The sequence below is a fragment of the Lepidochelys olivacea genome (assembly GCF_965140295.1).
Source record: "Lepidochelys olivacea isolate rLepOli2 genome assembly, chromosome: 9".
Lineage (NCBI taxonomy): Eukaryota > Metazoa > Chordata > Testudines > Cheloniidae > Lepidochelys > Lepidochelys olivacea.
In genome coordinates, this window is record NC_140419.1 from 39,835,109 (window position 1) to 39,856,309 (window position 21,201).

The 21,201-nt window shown below is 43.5% G+C and overlaps 1 protein-coding gene across 1 annotated transcript in view; it reads left to right on the forward strand.

Moving 5' to 3' along the window:
- The window catches only part of SPSB4 (splA/ryanodine receptor domain and SOCS box containing 4), a 320,483-nt gene that overhangs the window by 18,229 nt on the left and 281,053 nt on the right, over positions 1-21,201 (forward strand). The window lies entirely within an intron of this gene.

Sequence of the window (21,201 nt, forward strand, 5' to 3'; positions counted from 1 at the left end):
GTCCCGATTTTTGGGTCCTTTTCTTATATAGGCTCCTATTACACTCCCTCTCCCTCCCACCCGCTGTCTCAATTTTTCACATTTGCTGTCTGGTCACCCTAGGAGGGAGGGATGAAACGAATAGGTTTATTTTCAATCCAGAATGTTTTCTTCAAGTCAGCATATCCTTAAAATGAAACAGTCCCACAGTTTAAATGAAGCCATCCATAGCATGAGGCAGTTTTCTGTCTGTACATTTTAGGATGGGATTTTCAGATGTACTCCAAATTGGCCTAACTCTGTTCCCACAATGTTAAAACTCCTGATGATTTCCATGGGAATAGAGAAAAGGAGTACTTGTGGCACCTTAGAGACTAACAAATTTATTTGAGCATAAGCTTTCCTGAGCTACAGCTCACTTCATCGGATGCATCTGATGAAGTGAGCTGTAGCTCAGAAAGCTTATGCTCAAATAAATTGGTTAGTCTCTAAGGTGCCACAAGTACTCCTTTTCTCTTTGCGAATACAGACTAACATGGCTGCTACTCTGAAACATGGGAATAGAGTTAGGCCAACACTGTGAGTGCCTTTGAAAATCCCACCCTTAAAAGTAGTGTAAATAAAAATACATTGGCTCCATCCTGGAGTCCTCAGACTTTATGGAATTTCACCGTGTCATGGCCTGCCTTCTCTGCATGACCAGGAAGCCCCCTGCTTTTAGGAGAGAATGCAGTGGGAGTCCTCCTTTCTTCCCATAGGAAGGAATGATTTGTCCTTAACATTGTCAGAATAAGGGAATGATTGCTTAAAATTAGTCAAAACAAATGAGAAGCTGATGATCTGTGCATGCTTCCCACTCTGATCAAACACATTGGGCTATTTGCAAGGCTGTGTTGGAGTAGAAATTATGCTGCATATTTGAAATGAAAGTCTTAAAAAAGGAGATAAACTGTGGCTAGCCATCATGACTGGCTATTGCTGGCTGGTCCCTTTGAAGGCAATGGGAGTTCTCTCTCTTACTATAACGCGAAGGAGGATTTGGGCACAAACAAACTCCGGCACCATTTCACCTTTCAAGGGTGAAATTCCCTCAGTTCAGGGGCTCAGCACATGCCCTATGCACCACTTAAGTCTTGCTGATACTCTCTCTTAAAAATTGGGATTGTCCACCTTGGGAAGGACTTAAATAAAGAGGAACATTATAGAAGTATATAAAAACAATTAATGGGCTAGTGAAGGTAGATTGGGAGCGTCTCTTCTCCCTTTGTCAAAACAAAAGAACAAGACAAGATTCAAAGAAATAGAACAGGAAATTTGAAACAGGAAATAATTTTTTCACACAATGCTCCATTAGACTTTAGAACTCATTGTTACAGGAAGTTATGGAGGCCAAGTGTGACTGGTTGTATCACAGAAAACCCCTTGGGAACTGCCAACTGATGTGCTGAGACTACCTTTAAGTCCATTTTCCTTAACTGAAAACAGCTTAAGAAGTGTTCCTGTCTCCAACACTCAGATACCCAGCTCCCAATGGGGCCGAAACCCCAAATAAATCCGTTTTACCCAGTATAAAGCTTATACAAGGTAAACTCATAAATTGTTCGCCCTCTATAACACTGATAGAGAGATGTGCAGGAGGTTTTGGAATTAATTGAAAAACTTAACAGTAACAAATCACCAGGACCAGATGGTATTCACCCAAGAGTTCTGAAAGACCTCAAATGTGAAATTGCAGAACTATTAACTATGGTTTGTAACCTGTCCTTTAAATCAGCTACTGTACCCAATGACTGGAAGATAGCTAATGTAACACCAATATTTAAGAAGGGCTCTAGAGGTGATCCTGGCAATTACAGACCGGTAAGTCTAACGTCCGTACTGGGCAAATTAGTTGAAACAATAGTAAAGAATAAAATTGTCAGACGCATAGAAGAACATAAATTGTTGCGCAAAAGTCAACATGGTTTCTGTAAAGGGAGATCTTGTCTTACTAATCTATTAGCCCTGGTCTACACTAGGACTTTAGGTCGAATTTAGCAGCGTTAAATCGATGTAAACCTGCACCCGTCCACATGATGAAGCCCTTTTTTTCGACTTAAAGAGCTCTTAAAATCGATTTCCTTACTCCACCCCTGACAAGTGGATTAGAGCTTAAATCAGCCTTGCCGGGTTGAATTTGGGGTACTGTGGACACAATTTGACGGTATTGGCCTCTGGGAGCTATCCCAGAGTGCTCCATTGTGACTGCTCTGGACAGCACTCTTAACTCAGATGCACTGGCTAGGTAGACAGGAAAAGAACCACAAACTTTTGAATCTCATTTCCTGTTTGGCCAGCATGGCAAGCTGCAGGTGACCATGCAGAGCTCATCAGCAGAGGTGACCATGATGGAGTCCCAGAATCGCAAAAGATCTCTAGCATGGACTGAACAGGAGGTACGGGATCTGATCGCTGTATGGGGAGAGGAATCTGTGCTATCAGAACTCCGTTCCAGTTTTCGAAATGCCAAAACCTTTGTCAAAATCTCCCAGGGCATGAAGGACAGAGGCCATAACAGGGACCCGAAGCAGTGCCGGGTGAAACTGAAGGAGCTGAGGCAAGCCTACCAGAAAACCAGAGAGGCGAATGGCTGCTCCGGGTCAGAGCCCCAAACATGCTGATTCTATGATGAGCTGCATGCCATTTTTGGGGGTTCAGCCACCACTACCCCAGCCATGTTGTCTGACTCCTTCAATGGAGATGGAGGCAACACGGAAGCAGGTTTTGGGGACGAAGAAGATGATGAAGATGATGATGATGAGTTTGTAGATAGCTCACAGCAAGCAAGCGGAGAAACCGGTTTTCCCGACAGCCAGGAACTGTTTCTCACCCTGGACCTGGAGCCAGTACCCCCCGAACCCACCCAAGGCTGCCTCCTGGACCCGGCAGGCGGAGAAGGGACCTCCGGTGAGTGTACCTTTTAAAATACTATACATGGTTTAAAAGCAAGCATGTGAATGGATTAATTTGCCCTGGCATTCGCGGTTCTCCTGGATGTACTCCCAAAGCCTTTGCAAAAGGTTTCTGGGGAGGGCAGCCTTATTGCGCCCTCCATGGTAGGACACTTTACCACTCCAGGCCAGTAACACGTACTCGGGAATCGTTGTACAACAAAGCATTGCAGTGTATGTTTGCTGGCGTTCAAACAACATCCGTTCTTTGTCTCTCTGTGTTATCCTCAGGAGAGCGAGATATCATTCAAGGTCACCTGGTTGAAATAGAGTGCTTTTCTTTAGGGGACACTCAGAGGTGCCCGTTCCTGCTGGGCTGTTTGCCTGTGGCTGAACAGAAATGTTCCCCGCTGTTAGCCACGGGGAGGGGGAAGGTTGAGGGGGTAGCCACGCGGTGGGAGGAGGCAAAATGTGACCTTGTAATGAAAGCAGATGTGCTATGTATGTAATGTTAACAGCAAGGTTTACCCTGAAAGAGTGTAGCCACTGTTTTATAAAATGTGTCTTTTTAAATACCGCTGTCCCTTTTTTTTTCTCCAGCAGCTGCATGTGTTTCAATGATCACAGGATCTTCTCCTTCACAGAGGCTAGTGAAGATTAGAAAGGAAAAAAAAAACGCACTCATGATGAAATGTTCTCCGAGCTCATGCTGTCCTCCCACACTGACAGAGCACAGACGAATGCGTGGAGGCAAATAATGTCAGAGTGCAGGAAAGCACAAAATGACCGGGAGGAGAGGTGGCGGGCTGAAGAGAGTAAGTGGCGGGCTGAAGAGAGTAGGTGGTGGGCTGAAGAGAGGGCTGAAGCTCAAATGTGGCAGCAGCATGATGAGAGGAGGCAGGATTCAATGCTGAGGCTGCTGGAGGATCAAACCAGTGTGCTCCAGTGTATGGCTGAGCTGCAGCAAAGGCAGCTGGAGCACAGACTGCCACTACAGCCCCTGTGTAACCAACCGCCCTCCTCCCCGAGTTCCATAGCCTCCACACCCAGACGCCCAAGAACGCGGTGGGGGGGCCTCCGGCCAACCAGCCACTCCACCACAGAGGATTGCCCAAAAAAAAAGAAGGCTGTCATTCAATAAATTTTAAAGTTGTAAAATTGTAAAGTGCTGTGTGGCATTTTCCTTCCCTCCTCCGCCACCCCTCCTGGGCTACCTTGGTAGTCATCCTTCTACTTGTGTGATAAATGAATAAAGAATGCATGAATGTGAAGCAACAATGACTTTATTGCCTCTGCAAGCGGTGATCAAAGGGAGGAGGGGAGGGTGGTTAGCTTACAGGGAAGTAGAGTGAACCAAGGGGCGGGGGGTTTCATCAAGGAGAAACAAACAGAACTTTCACGCCGTAGCCTGTCCAGTCATGAAACTTGTTTTCAAAGCTTCTCTGATGCGTACCGCGCCCTCCTGTGTTCTTGTAACCGCCCTGGTGTCTGGCTGCGCGTAACCAGCAGCCAGGCGATTTGCCTCAACCTCCCACCCCGCCATAAACGTCTCCCCCTTACTCTCACAGATATTGTGGAGTGCACAGCAAGCAGTAATAACAGTGGGAATATTGGTTTCGCTGAGGTCTAAGCAAGTCAGTAAACTGCGCCAGCGCGCCTTTAAACGTCCAAATGCACATTCTACCACCATTCTGCACTTGCTCAGCCTGTAGTTGAACAGCTCCTGACTACTGTCCAGGCTGCCTGTGTACGGCTTCATGAGCCATGGCATTAAGGGGTAGGCTGGGTCCCCAAGGATAACTATAGGCATTTCAACATCCCCAACAGTTATTTTCTGGTCTGGGAATAAAGTCCCTTCCTGCAGCTTTTGAAACAGATCAGAGTTCCTGAAGATGCGAGCGTCATGTACCTTTCCCGGCCATCCCACGTTGATGTTGGTGAAACGTCCCTTGTGATCCACCAGAGCTTGCAGCACTATTGAAAAGTACCCCTTGTGGTTTATGTACTCGCCGGCTTGGTGCTCGGGTGCCAAGATAGGGATATAGATTCCGTCTATAGCCCCACCACAGTTAGGGAATCCCATTGCAGCAAAGCCATCCACTATGACCTGCACATTTCCCAGGGTCACTACCCTTGGTATCAGCAGATTCATAGATTCATAGATATTTAGGCCAGAAGGGACCATTATGATCATCTAGTCTGACCTCCTGCACAATGCAGGCCACAGAATTTCACCCACCACTCCTAAAAAAGACCTCACACCTATATCTGTGCTATTGAAGTCCTCAAATTGTAGTTTGAAGACCTCAAGGAGCAGAGAATCCTCCAGCAAGTGACCCGTGCCCCATGCTACAGAGGAAGGCGAAAAACCTCCAGGGCCTTCCAATCTGCCCTGGAGGAAAATTCCTTCCCGACCCCAAATATGGCGATCAGCTAAACCCTGAGCATATGGGCAAGATTCATCAGCCAGATACTACAGAAAATTCTTTTCCGGGTAACTTGGATCTTACCCCATCTAAAAACCCATCTGAATATGTTGAATAGGACTGGGCCCAGCACATATCCTGGGGGACACCACAATTAACCACTCTCCATTCTGAAAACTGACCATTTATTCCTACCCTTTGTTTTCTATCTTTTAACCAGTTACCAATCCACGAGAGGACCTTCCCTCTTATCCCATGACAGCTTTCTTTGCTTAAGAGCCTTTGGTGAGGGACTTTGCCAAAGGCTTTCTGAAAATTTAAGTACACTGTATCCACTGGATCCCCCTTGTCCACATGCTTGTTGACCACCTCAGAGAATTCTAGCAGATTGGTGAGGCATGATTTCCCTTTACAAAAGCCATGTTGACTCTTCCCCTACAAGTTATGTTCATCTGTGTGTCTGACAATTTTGTTCTTTACTATAGTTTCAACCAGTTTGCCCAGTATGATCATCTTATATTACAAGAAAGACTTAAGTGTTAAGATTTTTCAAACAACGCAGGTTTGATATGTAAAGGCACTGGCTAATCTACTATACCATATGAAGAGAGACTCAACTGCTCTTGAGCACAATTTTTTAAAAGTACCAAAGATAAATACTTATGAAAATCAAAAGGAAATGTTTTATGTTTTCCTCTGCTTACTGATAAAACACAGTGGCATAAATGTGCTATACCAATAGGATAATTTGCATGATGTATGGCAGTTTGTCACTATGGGCTACTTGCATCACAGCAGCCCCCACAGTAGATTTGCCCACTCCAAATTGATTCCCAACTGACCGGTAGCTGTCTGGCGCTGCAAGCTTCCACAGGGCTATCACCACTCGCTTCTCAACTGCGAGGGCCGCTCTCATCTTGGTATTCATGCGCTTCAGGGCAGGGGAAAGCAAGTCACAAAGTTCCATGAAAGTGCCCTTACACATGCGAAAGTTTCGCAGCCCCTGGGAATTGTCCCAGACCTGCAACACTATGCGGTCCCACCAGTCTGTGCTTGTTTCCCGAGCCCAGAATCGGCGTTCCACAGCATGAGCCTGCCCCATTAGCACCATGATGCATGCATTGGCAGGGCCCATGCTTTGAGAGAAATCTCTGTCCATGTTCTGATCACTCACGTGACCGCGCTGACATCGCCTCCTCGCCCGGTATCGCTTTGCCAGGTTCCGGTGCTGCATATACTGCTGGATAATGCGTGTGGTGTTTAATGTGCTCCTAATTGCCAAAGTGAGCTGAGCGGCCTCCATGCTTGCCTTGGTATGGCGTCCGCACAGAAAAAAGGCGCGGAACGATTATCTGCCATTGCTCTGACGGAGGGAGAGGCGACTGACGACATGGCTTACAGGGTTGGCTTCAGGGAGCTAAAATCAACAAAGGGGGTGGCTTTACATCATTGAGTATTTCAGGCAGGACTTCGCGAAGGGTTCCAATAAGAAATGGTGCACCTAAGTAATTGTTCTTATTGGAACAAGCAGGTTGGTTTGGCCTCTGATTGATACATGGCTAGATTTATCTCGCTGCACCTTCTCTGTGAGTGACTGCAGTGTGACCTAGAGGAATGAGTCCCCTAGATGGGGGAGGGGGGGGAAGCAAATGAGTACAAAACAAATCTGGTCTATTTCTTGTTTTGATCCACTCCATCTATCTTTCAGATCTTTGGCTGGCAGCAGACGGTGCAGAAGGAATGCAAGCCATCCACATCTCATGGCTACTCGGCAGAAGATGGTACAGTACGACTGCTAGCCATCCTCATCTCTTGCCTGCCCGGCAGAAGATGGTACAATAGGACTGCTAGCAATCCATATCGCCTGCCTGCTCACCATAAGATGGTTCAATAGGACTGACTGCAGGACTAAAGAGAATGACCTGGTCAAGTCACTTCTAATGTAGTCCCTGCACCCATGTCTGCCCAGGCGCTCCTGGCCGATGTGGCCAGGAGCACCTCGGACATGACGATGACAGCTACCAGTCCTATTGTACCGTCTGCTGCCACAAGGCAAGGGGTTGCTGCTGCTGTGTCGCAATGCAGTACCACATCTGCCAGCACCCAGGAGACATACAGTGATGGTTACCTGAGCAGGCTCCATGCTTGCCGTGGTATGGCGTCTGCACAGGTAACTCAAGAAAAAAGGTGCGAAATGATTGTCTGCTGCTGCTTTCACGAAGGGAGAGAGGGAACGGGGGCCTGACGATATGTACCCAGAACCACCCGCGACAATGTTTTAGCCCCATCAGGCACTGGGATCTCAACCCAGAATTCCAATGGGCAGCGGAGACTGCGGGAACTGTGGGATAGCTACCCACAGTGCAACGCTCCGGAAGTCGACGCTTGCCTCGGTACTGTGGAAGCACTCTGCCGAGTTAATGCACTTAGAGCATTTTCTGTGGGGACACACACACACTCGAATATATAAAAACGATTTCTAAAAAAAGACCTAATTTCGTAGTGTAGACATACCCTTAGAGTTCTTTGAGGGGGTCAACAAACATGTGGATAAGGGGATCCAGTGGATATTGTATACTTAGATTTCCAGAAAGCCTTTGACAAGGTCCCTCACCAAAGGCTCTTATGTAAATTAAGTTGTCATGGAGTAAAAGGGAAGATCCTTTCATGGACTGAGAACTGGTTATAAGACAGGGAACAAAGGGTAGGAATAAATGGTAAATTTTCAGACTGGAGAGAGGTAACTAGTGGTGTTCCCCAAGGGTCAGTCCTAGGACCAATCCTATTCAGCTGATTCATAAATGATCTGGAGAAAGGGGTAAACAGTGAAGTGATGATACTAAACGGCTCAAGATAGTTAAGATCAAGGCAGACTGTGAAGAACGTCAAAAAGATCTCACAAAACTAAGTGATTGGGCAACAAAATGGCAAATGGAAATTTAATGTGGATAAATGTAAAGTAATGCACATTGGAAAAAACAACCCCAACTATACATACAACATAATGAGGGGGGGGCTAATTTAACTACAACTAATTGGGAGAAAGATCTTGGAGTCATTGTGAATAGTTCTCTGAAGACCTCCAAGCAGTGTGCAGCGGCAGTCAAAAAAGCAAACGGAATGTTCGGAATCATTAAAAAAGGGATAGAGAATAAGACGGAGAATATTTTATTGCCCTTATATAAATCCATGGTACGCCCACATCTTGAATACTGCGTACAGATGTGGTCCCCTCATTTCAAAAAAGATATGCTGGCATTAGAAAAGGTTCAGAAAAGGGCAACTAATATGATTAGGGGTTTGGAAAAGGTCCCATATGAGGAGATATTAAAGAGGCTAGGACTTTTCAGCTTGGAAAAGAGGAGACTAAGGGGGGATATGATAGAGGTATATAAAATCATGGGTGGTGTGGAGAAAGTGAACAAGGAAAAGTTATTTACTAGTTCCTAAAATATAAGAACTAGGGGCCACCAAATGAAATTAATGGGCAGCAGGTTTAAAACGAATAAAAGGAAGTTCTTCTTCACTCAGCACACAGTCAACCTGTGGAACTCCTTGCCTGAGGACTATGACAGAGAACTAGTTTAAAACGGAACTAGATAAATTCATGGAGGTTAAGTCCATTAATGGTTATTCGCCAGGATGGGCAAGGAATGGTGCCCCTAGCCTCTGTTTGTCAGAGGGTGGAGATGGATGGCAGGAGAGAGATCACTTGATCATTACCTGTTAGGTTCACTCCCTCTGGGACACCTGGCATTGGCCACTGTTGGTGGACAGGATACTGGGTTCAATGGAACCTTTGGTCTGACCCAGTATGGCCATTCTTATGTGCAAAGCTGTTTGCCCTCCCCCCTCCCTGGCCACGTATTAATACATCCTCTGGGTTAATTAATAAGTAAAAAGTGATTTTATTAAATACAAAAAGTAGGATTTAAATGGTTCCAAGTAATAGACAGAACAAAGTGAATTACCAAGCAAAATAAAATAAAACAGGCAAGTCTAAACCTAATACAGTAAGAAAGGCAAAGAGTCCTGTGGCACATCCAACGAAGTGGGTATTCACCCACAAAAGCGCATGCTCCAATTCGTCTGTTAGTCTATAAGGTGCCACAGTAGTCTTTGCCTCTTTCACAGATCCAGACTAACACGGCTACCCCTCTGATACAGTAAGAAAATGATTACAGATCAGAGATGTTCCAAAAAGCCTCTTTTACAGACTAGCCTTCTTTTAGTCTGGGTCCAGCTATCACTCACACACCTGTGTTTACTGTCCTTTGTTCCTGTTTCTTTCAGGTATCCTTTGGGGGTGGAGAGGCTATCTCTTGAGCCAGCTGAAGATAAAATGGAGGGGTCTCCCGAGGGCTTAAATATACTTTCTCTTGTGGGTTCATTTTTCAATCAGGAGATCATTTTTCTTGAAATGTAAATGATTGCACCTGGTCCACTTGTTCGCTGTATATGGAAGTGTGTTGGAAAGCGAGGTGAAGGACAGCTCAGTCTGAAATGTGCAAATCTTTTCTCTTGATGGGTTTCCATTTTGAAAAATGCTGCTTTGACTTTTCAGGGTCTGATTTCCACTTTGCCTTTCATCTGGTGTAGTTATTTTTGATATACTGAAGCGCTACCATTTGGATTTGGTAACTTTTTACACCCGCTTTGGACAGGTGTTCATGCCTACACAAAGATGTAAATTACTATAACATATTTCAATATGAAAAATAAGGGTGATGGTTATTTTGTGGACTCCTGAAGTGGTTCAAAGCTGGGAGTGTCTTTTGCGTACTTGAGGGTTCGATTATGTGACCTGAGTCATGGCACCATTCTGTTGGACTTCATGTTATAACTTCTAAAGCCTTATCAGTATATTTATGCTGGCATAAGACTAGTATATGAGTGACCAGCATTAGACCCTAGGAATCTAGCTAATGTAAGCTTGTTCAAGTCTCACTACATCTTCAGCAGTTGCTTTGTTGTAGTAGATTGTTACTAGAAATCCTTTGCTCAGAAGCTACAATAAATTGGTTTGCTCCTCCTCCCAAATTACAAACTTAAAATGATACAATGTCTGATTCTGATCTAAAGAAATGCCAGCATAAATCAGAAGTGACTATAGGGAGGTGAATGGATTACATTACGAGTGAGAGGAGAATCAGGCCCACAGACTGCTTCCAGTAGAGGAAAGCCTTGTTCCCTCTAGCAGTGTGTTTACAAAAGGTTTATTTCTGGTAATGAAAAGTGGTATTGTCTGCTCGGAATATGACCCAGGATTCATTGTGCGTATGGATTGAAAATTTAGAAATGCAGATGCTTATTTTTAACATAGCATAGGGGAACGAGCCAGCAGTTGCTAAGAGAAAGTCAAAGAAGGTGGGTTTTTTTCTTCTTTGATTACAGTGGAGCAGATGTGTGCATGACCAATTATGCAGATTTGTTTCCTTATGCAAATTACAGAACAATTTACATTCAAACGGTAAGTAAATGTTCCCTGTAGAATGTCTTTTTTGTGTGTGTGGTCTGCTGCTTCATCTTGTGATGCTAACTCCCTATTCCTAACTGTGCTGGCCACTAGTACAATGAAATTATTTATCTTGTCAAGCAGATACTTTTCTCTGTCAGTTGTTTAATGCCATACACTTTATTAAATGTCTGGCAGGACAATCACTTTTTTGGTGGGGATGGGGGTGGGAGGACAGAACAAAAATGTGAACTTAAGTGCAACATGTTTGGATTTCATAGCTCAGAATAAATATTAGTGTGACCTGCACTGTGAGTTATTAGAGTCCTGATGTTGAAACTTGTATATCACTTTAAATCCCATTAGGCTGAACAATATTCCCATTACGGCATCCAGTGAAGTATTGAGCACCTACCCATCCGCAGCAAAGGCAGTTTTTAAATAACATGTAAGCACCTTGTAACAAGGAGTTTTTAGAACCTTGAATATTGAATTTCTCAAATAGTGGCCTGTTTTTGGTGGATCCATGTTATTTGTTTCAACAGAATGAATTCATGGCGTTGGATTAATGCCAGTGACCTGTCTTCACATATGTACTGAATCTACTCTACATCATGTTATCAGCAAAATGGAATTAACTAAGTTCATAGCAGCCTTACAAGTTTTCAAGGGAGCGTTAATTAAATGAAAGATGTCCATTGTCTCTTCAGTTACTGGTATGCCTTTCGACAGTCCAGGTCAACATAAATTTATTTTAAAAAAAATCAAAGTCATTGTCTTATGGTCGGTGGTTGTAGAGATGGTTACAGAGTTTTCAGTGAGCGTTTCTGTATTAGAAGTCTAGCAGGTGGGAACTGCTGCTGTCATTGTGCCCTAGGTAAAGGATAGCATATGAATGGAATTCATTAATATTTCAAATTGTGTGCCAGATGGGTAGGTGTGTAGCACTAAAGGGGATTAGGCTGTAACTGCATACATCAGTAAAATTGGCTTAGTCTGGAGAAAGAAAAGGAGTACTTGTGGCACCTTAGAGACTAACCAATTTATTTGAGCATAAGCTTTCGTGAGCTACAGCTCACTTCATCGGGTGCATTCTGATGAAGTGAGCTGTAGCTCACGAAAGCTTACGCTCAAATAAATTGGTTAGTCTCTAAGGTGCCACAAGTACTCCTTTTCTTTTTGCGAATACAGACTAACACAGCTGCTACTCTGAAACTTAGTCTGGAGAAAGGAAGATGCATGTGAGGAGTTTACTTTGCACTTGTATAGTGCTTTACATCTTAGAAGAGCTATACAACCATTGATCCTCACAGTATCCCCAATGAAGAGGGTAATTCAGTGGTGGGCAACTTGCGGCCTGCCTGTAGCCCTTCGGGGTAATCCGCTGGTGGCCCATGAGACAGTGTTTACATTGACCATCCACAGGCACGGCCGCCCGCAGTTCCCAGTGGTTTGCCATCCCTGGCCAATGGGAGCTGCGGGAAGTGGCGCGGGCCACAGGGACGTGTTATCTGCCGCTTCTTGCAGGGAGTGGCAAACCGCAGCCACTGGGAGCTGCAGGTGGCCATGCCTGCAGATGGTCAATGTAAACACTGTCTCATGGCCCATCAGCAGATTACCCTGACAGGCCACAGGTTGCCCACCACTGGGGTAAGTGGAATTATTCCCGTTAGTGTCCTAATGGAGCTATTATTTATTTGTTGAATGCTTGCAGTGTTCTTATCTTTGTAAAGAACACACAATAGACACAGGGTAAAATTTTCAAAGGCGCCCAATTGATTTAGAAGTTTGTCTCATTTTCAAAAGTGAGTAAGTTACTTAGGACCCTTTCGGGGGGGTTAGACACCTAAACACCTTCGAGGATCTGGGCCTAAGTGCTTTAGTCATTTTTAAAATAGAATTTAGGATCTTAAGTTAGGTTTTTGAACATTTTACCCATAGTCCCTGTCTCAAGGTGCTTAATACCTAAATAGACAAGCAATTGAATTGAGACACTCAAGGTACTGAATGGCCACTAGGGGACTTAATCACACAGTGGTGCAGTTAGCAATAACATTTCCTTGGATGGTAAACTAACACTCATATGCTTCACAGAAGAAGAATAGAGGTTTTAAAGAGGAGAGGGTAAGTGCTTGGTGCTTATGGTGTCATGGGCAGCATGGAAGAAGAACAGAGACAAGAGATGATGATGATCATAAAAAAGCAAGGAGTGCAAGGTTCAAGGCAGACATCGGGGGGGATGAGAGCTGAGGTGCTGCCCAAAGCAGAGCTGTGTTGAGAATGAGGAGCTTCACAGTATTAACATTCATGGCAATAAATAAAAAGGACACTTATTGTTCATATGGACATACAAAAGCCTGCAGACCCAAGCTGCAGTTAGATTGTCCTAATTAGAAAGAAGCCTGAAGCACAACCCAGATCTGAACACCTCTTAACTTTATTTGGGTTACTAAGTGGGGTAGTGCCTTTCACAATCCAGAACTTAATCCCAATCTAAAATTTACTGCTGACTCTTAAAGGGAAAATATCCAAAAGCTGCTAAGTGACTTTCACTGGGACTTTAGCTCCTCATTTAGGCACTGTATCTACACATCTGACCCTCAGATGTTAAACCGTTTGATTATTTCCCTAGAAATCTGGCTTTGAAATTTGCATCTTGGGTTCATCTTTAGTTTTTATAAGCATACTATTTCCATACTGAAAACCCTTAAAAGGGAGCATGTCAAAGGAAAAAGAGAAACCATTTAGGATTTTAGATTTGCATAAGCTTCTGAATCACCCACAGACGAAGTAAAGTTCTGAGACCTCAAGAAGACTTAACAGAAGATTTGTGGCTGCAGCTCCCTGCGTAAAAATTGATTCTGCCCATGGATAATCTACAATAGGCCTAGCTTTATAAATAGCTATAAAACAATTCATGGCTACAAAAGTTAGATTTGTTTAAATGCTTATTTGTAGAAACATTCTGTCACTGCTGGTTTGTACTTTAAAACTGTACTATGATTCGCAAAAAGAAAAGGAGTACGTGTGGCACCTTAGAGACTAACCAATTTATTTGAGTATAAGCTTTCGTGAGCTACAGCTCACTTCATCGGATGCATACTGTGGAAACTGCAGAAGACATTATATACACAGAGACCATGAAACAATACCTCCTCCCACCCCACTCTCCTGCTGGTAATAGCTTATCTAAAGTGATCACTCTCCTTACAATGTGTATGAAAATCAAGGTGGGCCATTTCCAGCACAAATCCAGGTTTTCTCACACCCCCCCCCAAAAAATACACACACACAAACTCACTCTCCTGCTGGTAATAGCTTATCCAAAGTGACCACTCTCCCTACAATGTGCATGATAATCAAGGTGGGCCATTTCCAGCACAAATCCAGGTTTTCTCACCCCCCACCCCCATACACACACAAACTCACTCTCCTGCTGGTAATAGCTCATCCAAACTGACCACTCTCCTTACAATGTGTATGATAATCAAGGTGGGCCATTTCCAGCCATAAATCCAAATTTAACCAGAACGTCTGGGGGGGGAGGTAGGAAAAAACAAGGGGAAATAGGCTACCTTGCATAATGACTTAGCCACTCCCAGTCTCTATTTAAGCCTAAATTAATAGTATCCAATTTGCAAATGAATTCCAATTCAGCAGTTTCTCGCTGGAGTCTGGATTTGAAGTTTTTTTGTTGTAAGATAGCGACCTTCATGTCTGTAATTGCGTAACCAGAGAGATTGAAGTGTTCTCCAACTGGTTTATGAATGTTATAATTCTTGACATCTGATTTGTGTCCATTTACTCTTTTACGTAGAGACTGTCCAGTTTGACCAATGTACATGGCAGAGGGGCATTGCTGGCACATGATGGCATATATCACATTGGTGGATGTGCAGGTGAACGAGCCTCTGATAGTGTGGCTGATGTTATTAGGCCCTGTGATGGTGTCTCCTGAATAGATATGTGGGCACAGTTGGCAACGGGCTTTGTTGCAAGGATAGGTTCCTGGGTTAGTGGTTCTGTTGTGTGGTATGTGGTTGTTGGTGAGTATTTGCTTCAGGTTGGGGGGCTGTCTGTAGGCAAGGACTGGCCTGTCTCCCAAGATTTGTGAGAGTGTTGGGTCATCCTTCAGGATAGGTTGTAGATCCTTAATAATGCGTTGGAGCGGTTTTAGTTGGGGGCTGAAGGTGATGGCTAGTGGAGTTCTGTTATTTTCTTTGTTAGGCCTGTCCTGTAGTAGGTGACTTCTGGGAACTCTTCTGGCTCTATCAATCTGTTTCTTCACTTCTGCAGGTGGGTATTGTAGTTGTAAGAATGCTTGATAGAGATCTTGTAGGTGTTTGTCTCTGTCTGAGGGGTTGGAGCAAATGCGGTTGTATCGCAGAGCTTGGCTGTAGACGATGGATCGTGTGGTGTGGTCTGGGTGAAAGCTGGAGGCATGTAGGTAGGAATAGCGGTCAGTAGGTTTCCGGTATAAGGTGGTGTTTATGTGACCATTGTTTATTAGCACTGTAGTGTCCAGGAAGTGGATCTCTTGTGTGGACTGGACCAGGCTCAGGTTGATGGTGGGATGGAAATTGTTGAAATCATGGTGGAATTCCTCAAGGGTTTCTTTTCCATGGGTCCAGATGATGAAGATGTCATCAATATAGCGCAAGTAGAGTAGGGGCGTTAGGGGACGAGAGCTTAGGAAGCGTTGTTCTAAATCAGCCATAAAAATGTTGACATACTGTGGGGCCACGCGGGTACCCATAGCAGTGCCACTGATCTGAAGGTATACATTGTCCCCAAATGTAAAATAGTTATGGGTAAGGACAAAGTCACAAAGTTCAGCCACCAGGTTAGCCGTGACATTATCGGGGATAGTGTTCTTGATGGCTTGTAGTCCATCTTTGTGTGGAATGTTGGTGTAGAGGGCTTCTACATCCATAGTGGCCAGGATGGTGTTATCAGGAAGATCACCGATGGATTGTAGTTTCCTCAGGAAGTCAGTGGTGTCTCGAAGATAGCTGGGAGTGCTGGTAGCGTAGGGCCTGAAACCTGGACTATGATTATGACTTAGGTGCAGTCAAATCTGATATAACTTTGAATTAGGGAAATTTCATGACCAAATCTAGTTTTCCTTGTTGAAATTGTCTCATCTAGTGTACTGCTGTAAATCTGCTGAAGTTTCACACCTGATATGTTGAATAGAACGTCATATTATGGTAGAATAAGTATTATAGATGTACTGGGCAGGGTAAACTGGAGAAATTAATTGCTTAGGAACATAGGTGGCTCCTGACTCTATGATAGTGTGTTGCCACATACAATTTAAACACAAAAAGAAAAGGAGTACTTGTGGCACCTTAGAGACTAACCAATTTATTTGAGCATGAGCTTTCATGAGCTACAGCTCACTTCAACGGATGCATACTGTAGAAACTGCAGAAGACATTATATACACAGAGACCATGAAACAATACCTCCTCCCACCCACTCTCCTGCTGGTAATAGCTTATCTAAAGTGATCACTCTCCTTACAATAAGAAAAGGAGTACTTGTGGCACCTTAGAGACTAACCAATTTATTAGAGCATAAGCTTTCGTGAGCTACAGCTCACTTCCTCAGATCTGAGGAAGTGAGCTGTAGCTCACGAAAGCTTATGCTCTAATAAATTGGTTAGTCTCTAAGGTGCCACAAGTACTCCTTTTCTTTTTGTGAATACAGACTAACACGGCTGTTACTCTGAAACCTCTCCTTACAATGTGTATGATAATCAAGTTGGGTCATTTCCAGCACAAATCCAGGTTTTCTCACCCTCCGCGCTCCCCCCCCCCCAACTCACTCTCCTGCTGGTAATAGCCCATCCAAAGTGACCACTCTCCTTACAATGTGTATGATAATCAAGGTGGGCCATTTCCAGGACAAATCCAGGTTTTCTCACCCTCCCCCCACCCCCCCAACTCACTCTCCTGCTGGTAATAGCCCATCCAAAGTGACCACTCTCCTTACAATGTGTATGATAATCAAGGTGGGCCATTTCCAGCACAAATCCAGGTTTTCTCACCCCCCTCCCCCCTCTTTTCCAAAAACCACACACACAAACTCACTCTCCTGCTGGTAATAGCTTATCCAAAGTGACCACTCTCCTTACAATGTGTATGAAAATCAAGGTGGGCCATTTAAACACAAACATTTAAACAATTTAAAAACAATTTTAAACATTTAAAAACAAACATTTAAACAAGCTGATTTATCAGTTCCTAGGGCCAGATTGTGCCCTACCTCTCCATGGTATTTATTGGTCCTCATTACCAAGGCATTTGCGCACCTCACAGTCTCACAATAACCCTGTGAGGTAGGGGAGTGCTATTATTCCTACTTACAGGGGGTACTGAGACCCAGAGAGGCCAAGTAAGTTGCTGAAGTTCCTCTGTTAGGAAATTGAACCCAAGTTGCTGAAGTTCCTCTCTTAGGAAATTGAACCCAGACTGCCCAATTGCTGTGTTGGCAGCCTAACCACTGAACCATCCTTCCTCTCTGCCCTTGTGCTGGTGCAGGAGGGAGGAAGAGAGGTACCTACCTTTGTATACAGGTAGGGCAAGGACTCCCCAAGCTAGTGCTGCTGCTGGCACAAACCGCTCCAGAGGAGTGAGGGGACAGTGGGTGGGTTGGGCCATTACCCTTTCTGTATGAGGCAGAAAATTTGATTGACTCCTAGCTACACCTTTCTGAGTTTTGGCATGATGCCCCCTAGTGCTGCCAATGGAGGAGTGCACTGTTTTGTATGAGAGGTTGTGGCTCTATGATACAGTTCAACCCTCCAGTGCAACCGGAACACTTACAGAAAAGTTTTTAATAAAGAGAGTTATTACACAGGAAGTCATTTGTCTACAATAAGTGTTATATATACCAGAGTGCTAAGAATAAGAGTATGGACTTAGTGACTGCCTATTCACAAAGAACATTTAAACTTGTATATAACCAGTCCATTGGAAGAAATATAGAATTGTATTAGGTCACAGAGCAGTCACTTTGAAATATCTGAGTATATTTTCCCTTTATATTATATTCCACTTCACTGCCTCTCCTGTCCCATGAATTACTTGTGTATATGCATAAGTGACTGTCCACGAGTTCCTGGATATGAGCCTGAATTTGCCTTGCAGAATTACAGTGTGATCCTTCAGAATAATGGTTCAAAATACTTTTACTTTTTACTGACCATGGAAAGGTAAATTTAGTAGCTCTCTAGAGGAACAATGGACAACTGCTATGGCATAAGTAGGGTGACAAACTATAGAGGAGCTTTGGCAAACTATGCATGTTCTCCTTCGCCCAAAGGACTGATGAGTTTCAGTGTTATGAATCCTTCTTTACAATACTTTTGATTCAGGAGGGGTTCACACTGAAATGCTGATTCTGTAGAATGGGCTAGGAATAACTTTTAAAAAAAAATTTCATGATCTAAGTTGGGGAAAGAAGTTTAAAATGTCATTGCCTTGAGGAAGGACAGGAAAACATCTGAGGTTCTCTTTGTATTGTTATTCACCCACATTAATCTGGCAATGAATAAGAAAAGCAGGGGGTATTTAAGGCTACTTTTCAATGCAGAGCACAGACAGTTTGAGAGAGTTGTGATTTTTCTGAAGACTAATTTTTCCTCAGTGTAAGTACAGCATTCTTGTATCAATGTTTGACCGGAATGACTTTCACAGTATTCAGTAGCTGTAAGCTTCTTTGTATAATAATTATCGGCTAGCCTCAAAATAATGTCTTTTCATGGTTTGGTTGATGCAGCTCAAATTCTTCTTTCGTACGTTCTGCATGTTATTTTTTCTGATTTTGTATGGTTTTTTAATTGAACCTGTTTGCAGTTGTAAAGGATGCAACCAATATTGTCCAGTGGTTAGTAAATTCTGACATTATATGGCTATCACCATGAACATACTGATTTGTGCACAGATCTTGATTGACTCCCCTTACCCCAGACAGGGGATAGCTGCACCACAAGACCAAAATTTGACCCACCTTGTGTTGCTATAATCAGATGTGAAAAGGCCTATAGCCTCTGAATATACTGGGGTTTGGGTTTTTTTTACAACTACTGTTTTTCTGGAACTCGGACTCTTCAAGAAACGATAACGAGCACAGACCATTCTCAGAACAGTTCTGACATTAACTTGATCCTCCCATATCAGAGAAGGAAGTCACGCTCCAAGATTCAATGAGAACTGAAAGGCAAAACAAAATTTTCTTTCCCCTGGAATCCAGAGACATACCAGCCCAGTCTAGGGTTTTGACATCAAGCTCTGGAGCTCAAAAATAGAAGCGTGGTTTGCTTGGGAGGCTAGATGAGTTTAGCAGACAAAAATGGCATAAATCTTCCTGAGACAAGGTGGGTAAGGTAATATCTTAGGGCTAGTCTACTGCTGTGGCAGCACTTTAACGTGGCTTGTGTGGTCGCGGCAGAGTGCTGGGAGAGAGCTCTCCCAGCACTCTAAAAAAACCCACGTTCACGAGGGGCGCTGAAATTTGCTGCGCTCGGGGGTGTGTGTTTTTTTCACACCCCTGAGCGAGAAAGTTGCAGTGCTGTAAATTGCCAGGTAGACAAGCCCTTAATAACTGCAGTTGGTGAAAGAAACAAGCTTTCCAGCTTACACAGCTATTCAGGCCTGGGAAAGGTACACAGTGTCACACCTAAATACAAGGTGGAACAGATTGTTTAGCACATTGTCAAGGTGAAGGTGAAGTGGCCAGTTAACACCTCTGCAGTTGTAGGATAAAAAAGGGAGGGGGGAGCTGTTAAGGGGTACAGATTGTTGTAGTAAGCCTCAAATCCATTGTTATTTAGTCCATGATTTTTAGTGTCAATAAAGTTGTGAATGTAAGCTCCCAGACTTGTCGTTTGAAGGTGCTGTGCTGGTTTCCTTTGAGGATGAGCACAGTGAGATCAGATATGAAGTGACTGCTTTTGTGAAAAGTGTTCACCCACAGGTGATATGTTGTTTTTGTCTTTTATCGTTTTTCTGTAGGAGTTCATTTGAGAGCATAGTGATTGTTTTGTTTCACCCACATAGTTGTTGTTGGGGCATTTAGTGCTCTGAATGAAATACACCATATATTGTGAAAGGCACATGTAAAGCTTCCTGTTATTTAGAGTAATGGAGAGGGTCAGCTGATGTTGCTGGAGAGAATAGAGATATCTTTAGGTGTGATGATACATAATAAAACAGTGTTGTCAAAAAAAATGAAATAACCATGTCAAATTCAGCTTTATTCATAACAAAATAATATCTGTCTAATATAATTTCTAAAGCCTCACGACTGCAGTATCTACCAACTGGTTGGGAAGAAGACAAAGTCAATGGAGAAGAAAAATCTGCGGATTTGAAGAGGACATTTACTCCTGCAGAACAAACTATTAACCATCAGTTAATTTTAGCTCTGAAGTTGGTGACATGCTGCACAAGAAAGAGGACAGTCTTGGGTTGTTTTGTTCATAAATGAAAAGAAAATTGTGTACTGCTAAGTCCTTCAATGTGAATGAAAAAAAGTTTAAAAGAGAGCAAAACACACTTTTTGTGACTAACACAATTTAGGGCTGGGGTTTATAGTGCTTTCCCTTACCCCAGAAACAATCAACAACAAAATATTTCCCAGTGTTCAAATCCAGCGTTGTAGTGAGTTTACTCTATGCATCTCTAGGTACATTTACTCTCAGCTGTGAATAATTTGCCATTAAGATTAAACTGAAATCTTATATAACTAGTGGTCTAGAAACAAAAAACAGTGGGACTTGTTCTAAATCTTAGGAAAAATCTGACACTTTGGGTCAGATTCTTATCTCAGTTGCACCAATGTAAATTCAGAGTAACTTCACAGAAGAGCTTAAAACACTTTTGAAAATGGGACTTAGCCTCCTTGATTACATATGTGCTTTTGAAAATTTTATCGGATGTGCTTATATCTTCATATCCCATGTTAGCATGACTGCAGTGTTTCCTCCTTAGGCTAACAAACCCCACAAATAAACCTGTACTACTTTTATGACAAGAGTGGGGTAGGGTTATGTGCATTTTACATGCTGAATTGCCAGTGGTCAGCACATCTCAAGGGAAGAGCTGTGCGGCTCCAATCAATTGAATTTTGCACAGGTTTCAGCCGCTGTTGTTTCATAGGTTCTCAACTCTTGTGGTCCACTCAGAATTGCATCTTTTCTGGAAGTTCAAGTGATCGGTGAGTTTTGCTACCTTGTGCCTTGCTCTAGGAACACTTCATTCCATTCCTCCAAAAGCCTTTTCAGGGGGCCAGGATGGCCCATCTCTCCCTCATCCATTCTCTGGTGTCTAGAGTGTGCCATCTGATCTATTTTTCCTCCTTCTCCTTGATCTGCCATGGGTAGGTAACTAACCTCTACCCTCCA